Below are 8,602 nucleotides of genomic sequence, written 5' to 3'. Positions count from 1 at the left end.
TCTCAATGATGTTCTATATCTTCTGTGCTTGAAGAACATTGTTTCAGTAGCTACCCTTGAGGACAAGGGATATGATGTCATCTTCAGTAGAGATAAGGCTTACCTCAAGCACTTAGCTTCTGTATTGGTGAAGCAAATAGGTGCAAGGATGAAGAACCTTCATAGGTTATAGGTAGAGACATGAACAGCCTTGAGCAGCAAAGAAACTAGTGAGAAAAGTAAAGATGTCGAATACTTTGGCATGGATGCATGAGACACTCCCAGCGTGGGGTGTTGAAGATTCTTCAATAGATAACCACGGGATTGCCAACATGCAATTTTGATCAGCATGTTGTGTGTAAGGGGTGCACACATGGCAAGTATGCCAAAACTTCTTTTCAAGGCCAAGACAGCAAAGCCAAAGGGATTTTGGACGTGGTGCATTCAGATGTATGTGCGCCCTTCTCTTCTGCATCTCTTATGACACAAGTATTATGTCACTTTCATAGATGATTATTCTCATAAAACTTGGATTTTCTTTATGAAGAAGAAGGATGAGGTCTTCTCCAAGTTCATGGAGTATAAGGCCTTGGTGGAAAACCAAACAAGGAAGAATATCAAAGCATTAAGGAGTGAAAATGGCAGAGAATATGTCTCCAATGCCTTCAAGGATATGTGTGCGAAGGAGGGCATCGGGAAAGAGTTCATAGCACCAGATAACCCTTAGCAGAATAGAGTGGTTGAGGAAGAACCACAACATTACTGGAGCAGTTAAGGCCATGTTGCATGATTAGTGACTGCCTATGTTCTTATGGGCAGACGCATGCAACATTGCAATATTTTTGCAAAACTGAAGTCCACACAGGGTGCTCGTATGAGTTACACTGGAGGAGGCTTTCACATGCAAGAAGTCTGTTGTTTCACACTTTTGTATCTTTGGCACAAAAATTTATTGTCGTGTGTCCAAGGATAGCAGGAAGAAGCTGGAGCCCACAGTTGAAAAGGGAATTTACAAAGATACAGTGAGACAACTCAAGCATACATGGTGTATCTACCAAGACTCAAGAAAACAATTATCAAGGAAGATGTGAGGTTCCAAGAGGACAAGGGTCTGAGGGATTCCTTGGAGCAAGAGAATGTTGTAGTACTTGAGGAGGAGCTACTTGCTACTAAGCAAGAGTCTTAGCCAACATCATAGATTGGGTCCCAGTCGGGTGGCAAGAGGGTCGCATAGCAGGATGACCAACAAAATGATGAGGAGGAGAGACTAGGACGAGTAGACAGCTACTCAACCAAAGACTCCCAGTATAGGGAGGATGAGAGACAAGTGGGCTGACAAGTTGATTCAAGACGCCCAAGAGCATGTTGAAGCTCCTATCACCATGTTCAAGAAGAGTAAGCAGCCACATAAGCACACAGGGTATATGGCATTGATGACAAGGTTGGTGGACACTAAGCCTTCTTGTTATAAGGAGGTAGCTTCTCAGCAGGTTTGGCAAGATGCCATGGTGGAGGAATATTCCTCCATCATGAAGAACAATGTCTGGGATATTTTGCCACAACCAGAGGGAAAAACAGTAGTAGGCTCATCTTGGGTGTACAAGGTAAAGCATGGAGCAGATGGGAGTATGGAGAAATACAAGGCTAGGTTTGTGGCCAAGGGCTTATCATAGATTAAGGGCATAGACTATGATGAGACCTTTGCCCCAGTAGCATGGTATTCATCCATCAGGACAATTTTGGCACTTGTAGCACAGATGGGGTGGAAGATCCTCTAGATGAACGTGAAGGAAACAATCCTCAACGGAGTGGTTGAGGAGGAGATTTATATGGAACAGTCAGAGGGGTTAGAGCACTTCGGCAAAGACACAAATGTTTACAGGCTAAAGAGAGCTCTTTATGGGCTCAAGCAAGCTTTGAGAGAATGGTACACTCATATTGATAGCCACCTTCGAGGATTAGGATTCACTAAGAGTGAGGCGGATGCCAACCTGTACTACATCATGGTTGGAGTGCTTCTTCTCATTCTAGTGCTCTATGTTGATGACTTTATATTGACTGGAGTAGACAGCGTAATGCAAGATTGCACGAAGGACCTTGCAAAGGAGTTTGAGATGAAGGATATGGGGCTTATGCATTATTTCCTTAGATTGGAGGTTTGGCATGGTTATGGTGAGATCTTCGTGGGACAGGGGAAGTACACTACAAAGATTCTCTGGAGATTTCATATGTAGGATTTCAAGCCCATGGCCACGCCTCTAGTCACAAACCAGAGGAAAATGGATGCTAGCATATTGTAGCAAGTAGATGCTACAGTATAAAAGCAGTTCATTGGGTCGTTGATGTATTTAGTCAACACATGACCTGATATTTGTTTTGCACTGAACTAGCCAAGTCAGTTCATGATGGAACCGATGAGAGTTCACTAGGTGCCTGGAAAGCATGTTTTGAGGTATCTCAGAAGCACTACAGATTATGGATTATGGTATAAACATGTTGATGGAATGAGACTTGAAGGCTTTACAGATGCAGAATGGGTAGGGTCACGTGGCATCTTCAACATTGGGTCAATAGTTGTTTCCTCGTACAGCAGGAAGCAAAGATCTATTACACTTAGTTCAGCAACGGTCGAGTACATGGTTGCTAGTTTGGCAACATGTGAGGCTATTTGGATGACAAAGTTGTTTGTGGGACTTTTCAAATAGGGGTTGGAGCCTACTATGATACACTATGATAATCAGAGTTGCATTAAGCCATCTGAGAACCTAGTGTTTCATGATCGCTCTAAGCATATCGAGCTCAAGTATCATCATCTCAGAGATTATGTGTGGAAAGGGATAGTGAAGCTACCATACATTCCAACAGAGGAGCAGAAAACAAGTATCTTGACCAAGGCATTGGCAAGAAGCAATTTCATCTATTTCAATAACAAGTTGGGAGTTGTACAGAATCACTTCCTCACTAAGAGAGTGTTGAAGATGGTAGCATGGAAGGTCTTCTCTGACTTGTGCCTTAGCAAAAAAGACCATGATTTGTCTTCCTTTGACCATGGAGTGAGTCATGGAGATGGCATATTCATGCATAGTGTTGGAGGACTAGTTATGTGGACCTTCTTCAGTTTGACTACAGATCGAGTGGCAGTTATAAGTTTAGAATAGGACGAGTGGAGCTTCATTCCTTGATTGAAGGAAACATGAGTTGTAGCTCCCAGTTATGATTGGAGAGAGAAGAACCAATTCGACTAAGTTAAGTTATTAACCACGAGTTCTAAATTTGTGACCTGCCAATTTTAGCATGGATCAAATCAATAAAAGGAGGACAAAGACACATGTATGTATCATTATTGTATGCACGAGTTTGTGTGAGAGAGAGCCTTGTCGTGAGAGCATACCTTGGAGGAGCCAATACATAGTATTGTAGAGAGACTTTCTTGTGCAATTTCAGAGCTAGGATTGAGGAGGTTTGTCCTAAAGAATAGGGGCCTTATTGCGCTAGGAAACAAGAGATCAACGCAAGGAAATAGGTCCAGGCAAGCCGCAAGGAAGTAGGATTTGGATCAAGTGTATGCAAGGTATTCAAGCTAGGTTAGCAGTGAGAACAAGTATGTTTTCAAAGTGAAACAAATTGCCTTGTAAGAGATTCTATTGCTCAAACTCTATCAATAAATACTACAACAAAGAAAGGAGTTTTCCCAGTTGGGTTTCCCAAGATAAATAATTGTGTTGAATTGTGTTACTATGTTTTATCCCTCTGTTTTGTTTCGCTGCTTATCTATTGTTAAAAAATGTGTCTTGGTGAAAGAAAGTTTAGTTTCAGATTATTCATCTAAGCAGTGGCATAATTTCGTGGAAAATTAACAAAAACGACCCCTTGGTAGCCCAAGGTGTTTATCCTGTAAAAATCCTAAAAGCATTTATGTGTACTTAAGGGGTCAATGGTTATAGCTGTCCATAAATTATGTTTCCTTTTGATTGGAAGGAAAAGGGGCAGCCTGCCAAGAGCATTGAAAACTAAGTTATGGACAACAAATAAAAGAGGGGTTTATCGGACTATTTGGCACTCCATGAAACTTTGCATGTCTTCATTATATATATTGCAGTCCTAAGATTACACTTTAATGCAGATTTTAAATCATTTTCAAACTAAAAGGATACCTTAGCCTGAGCCTTACTATGGCAGCCTGTTGATGAACCATGGTTATGACTAAGGAGTGATTGATAGCTAATATCTGAAGTAATCCAAAGCAATTAGCAATTGATAGCTAATATCTTGTTTTTTATGCACACTTGAACAATTAGACTAGTGTAGCACTCTTGAGACACATCAATTTCTTGTATAATGTAAGTGTAGCACTCTATCATTCATCTCAGCCATATAATTCATATTTGTAATGAGTTGATTATGTTCTCTTTTCAAAAGAGAGATGCAAATGAGTTGACCAACTTCTCATTATTTCTTTAGGTTCATGAATAGGCATCCCTTTAAAACTATTATCTCTGAGTGACAAAGTATGAGATGAGAATACTTGTCTCCTTGGCATGAGGAGAAAAAATGGATCTTGTTTTGGCATCACATGCATGAATGCCTAGGAAGGGTGAAATAACAATACAAGAATCAGTCCCATGTCTGATAGAGCTGGAGAAGATATCTGGGGCAGATCTGTAGCATACATTTAAAAGAGTGACAACTTGAGTGTTGTAGATCCTCCCATTCTTAGCAATTGTCTAGGTACATCTTTGAGGGAAAGTGTGAGCTTTAATAATTGTACATTCCATACACAGTAGTAGCTAATGACAACCATTGGAACAAGGAGGAATACCCTATTTACAACCGGATTGGAACTCTGATCTTGTCCACTGGAACAATTTCATATCAACATTTCTGTCCTCATCAAATCTGAGCACAGTTTGAAGGAGATTTTGGTCTTCTTGTATACCCAGATCATGCAACAATGTCCCTTTTAGCAGCAATCCTAAGAATTGAATACCATGGGTCTGAGGAGATTATTGTCACCTACAAAAGTTGTAAGACTTGGGGTTATTCTTGACAAGCATATAGCAACCAATTCGTAGTCCAAATGTATATGTTGTAGTATAAGTCCTTTTAAAAAAATTTGTGGTCACCCTCTAAAAGGGAACTTAGAAGGATTTCATGAAAGGTTGAACACAAGTCTGAAAAATCTTTTAAGATAATGTGAGCATATGGTTGGTAAAGGGGTGATGGGTATACCTTAACAATGGCACAGTTCAAAAGGGAACTGTATTTGGTTTTGGAACATTAATGGCTGCCTCCCACAACCAATAGACACTTGCAACAAATACGTAAAATTGGTAGCAGACCAAAGAGAAATTCTATGAAGGCAGAATCTCATGTAGAGGAAACAGTGAGCCTTTGAAGATGTAAGAGCACAGTGAAATATGGGTGTTGTGGTAATAAAAGCTTTGACCCTTTGAAACTTCTTTCATATCAAAAAACTTGAGTTTTTGACTCACATTTTGGGAGAATCTTATTGGAGAAATGAGACACTTGGCACACCTTGGTCAAATGATGAAAGATAGAAAGTGGCACTTGTAAGTTGTGCATTGAAAAATAGAAGGCCGCACCTCTATGAAGACCCCTGCCCCAGCTTTGAAGGAAAATACTTGGCAGAAGCTGAGGACCTTTGGGACAGTTGACAGCTTCTCATAGTAGTTTGCAGGAATTTGGGGTATTTGAATCTACTTGCAGCCTTTGACCAGCTCTCAAGGGAAATTTGGAGGCCTTTGACCAGCTGGAATGGAGTTAGCCTTTAGAAGAACCGTGCTCTTGATCTTTGCTGCATGGCCATAGGCATGGAAGTTAACCAATAGAAGTCTTGCATATTGTTTCATATTTTTATGGGAGGAAAACAAAGATAAATAAAAGAAATTATTCCCTTGTGGGAAGATGTTTTTCAATAAAGTCTCAAGTATATTTGTCATCTCCCACTTTCCTCTTAGCCTTTATGACTTCCTATATAAAACAACTTCTTACTTTGCTTACCTTTCTAACTAAAGTACAGTTAAGGTTGGCCCTTTCCCTTTCAGTTCCTTCCTTTGCCTTTTCCATAATACTATAAATGAAGGGGCCAAGTAGGGTCCAACAGGCCTCAACCACAAGCATTGATTCATCCCGAATCAATCTTGCTGCTATGACTAACCTTCAAACAAAGGAGCCAAAAATGGTACAATCTGTAGTGTTTTCTGTATAATAATTTAGAATTTGTCAATTTGCTATTGCCACTGTTAAACAAGGACAAATGCATTTCACAAAATGACCTAGACATTTGTTCTCTTTTTAGATCAGTAGATTGGGTTGTAGTAATTGCTTATCAATCATTGTCTATACAAGACTCCCATTGTTGTAATCTCCTATCTATCTCTTGTGTCTTTAGATGAAGATACTCGACAATATTTTTCTCTGTCATGAATTCATTGATCATCATGTTTTGATGATCATCAACATCCTGAATGGCTTGTAGGATCCTGTGTTAATCTTCTAGGATAAGAGTAGTGCAATAGTCACCATGTACCTAATTAAGTCTTTCTTGTACCAAATCCTTCTAACTATGTATGTCATTGGAGGAGTCCCATCTAGTCTTGGACTTCCATGAGAATTCTTTGGCTATCATTTATGGTATTCAAACAAGCTATGGTGGTCTTGACATTTATGATTGTAAAAAGAACCTGAGCAACAGTTTGCTGCCGATCCTGTGTTTTTTGGAATGCCACTTGTTTGCCACCTCTCCATCGCTTTAATTTGTATTGGACTAGCATGATCCAACTATCTATCCAGTTATGCTATTTGTAACAAGCATGCTATTAATTAGTGTTCATTTTGAGTTCAATGCTTAGATAGTATCATTTTAGTTGAGTTCATAAATTGTGGCAGTCTCTAATTGTGATATCACACATAGGCATAATTAGATTGAGGTTATCCACACTATAAAGAGAGAATCTAGTATCCTACAAAGCCTAGCGAACATGTCAAGGATTAATAGAAATGGGAACATAACGGAGGTTAGGAGAATCATGGTTGATGTGAGGTCTTTACTTCTCTGTCTTATGCGAACGCAAGGGAGGTTAGGAGGAGCATGGTTGATGTGAGGTCTTTGCTTCTTTGTCTTTGTTTAGTTATTGTTTTTCAAGTTCATATCCTGCCATATTTGGATTATAATTAGTCCTTTGAGTGGCTAAGGGTTCTTTAAGATAATTTTTTTCCTATTATTTACTCCCTTTCTCTACATAAACTCACTCATCCCAAAGGCAACCATGGAAAGATTAAATTTGGGTTCTTTCGATTTCTTATTCTCTACCATCTAAACGACAAATTTGTGACCTAAAGATGACACACCTATCAATAAATTTGGCTTCTTTCTATTTCTCATTTTCCATCATCATGGAAACCAAGGTTTCAGTGAATTAGTAAAACATGTCTTTGAAAGCCTTGGTGTCCCATGACCTAGAGAAGTGGGAATCCTCTACCCACATTTGGAATTACACCCTTATATACTCAGAGGAGGTTTGTTGGTAATTTTTCATTACCAAATTAGCCTCCTCTTCCACACTGCCCCGCATTTCTAAAGCTAAAATCTATCGAAAACATTGTTGCACTTGAATGGTTTCCCTCTCTATTGTTTTCCCTGGAGGTTGGAAGAGGCATGCCTTGAAGAATGAGTGTGGCCTTTGCCTCTTCTAAGTGCATTTTTGCAACTTGATTATGGGACTTTAGGCTTTGAGATTATGGCTTTCCTTACTTCGAGCATTGCGATTGAATGGGTTCCTTCTATATCACTTTTCCGTGACGATAGGAAGAGTGCGCCTTATAGAATGAGTGTAACATTTGCCTCGTCTAAGTGCAGTTTTTGCAGATTGATTATGGGACTTTAGGCTCTGACATTATGGATTTCCCTACTACAAGCGTTCTAATAATTTGAATACTCTAAGCATACACCATGCTCCTAATGAGTGGGCTACATTTAATCAACAAAACCACTAAGAGAGTAACGCATTCTAATGTAATTCGAATGTAATAGGGTGACCGATAAAGGATCACTCTAGAAACACATCGATCTTGAGGAGTCTTGAGAAACAATTGAGATTTCGTATGCTTTATGTCACCACCCTTCATTGTCGAGTTTTCCTCACTCATAATAACTGGTTAGTGTGTCTTGTATTCACTACCTACCTAGAGAGCTTTAAACATGGACTCACTTTCAATATCTTCCCTCCCCATTTTTTTACCCCTAATTTTGAAAATATTAATGTAATTTTGAAAATATTAATGTGAACAACATGTCCAGGTTGGTTAGTTTTTGTTTGGTCGAAGCTTTACTGAAATTGAATATCGGGCATTCTTGTTCAATAATGTGGCGGAGGATGATGACGTACGCGGCCAGGTATTCATATTTCAGCATGTCTCTGCCGATACTGATAGTCAATGTCAAGAGAGCAAAAACGTCCCAATCTGTACACCTAGTGAACACAAAAAATGAACTCCCTATCTTGAGATAGAATGAAACACGAAAAACAATCTCGGACTCTGAAGATATGTATCTTGATTTTTACACATAATAACAGTTCATTTTACTGTCAAGTTAATTTGT

This window comes from Pinus tabuliformis, chromosome 3_1, assembly GCF_031772625.1.
Source record: "Pinus tabuliformis cultivar Carrire ecotype Pingquan chromosome 3_1, CPIR1, whole genome shotgun sequence".
Classification (NCBI taxonomy): domain Eukaryota; kingdom Viridiplantae; phylum Streptophyta; class Pinopsida; order Pinales; family Pinaceae; genus Pinus; species Pinus tabuliformis.
This window is presented reverse-complemented; position numbering follows the sequence as displayed.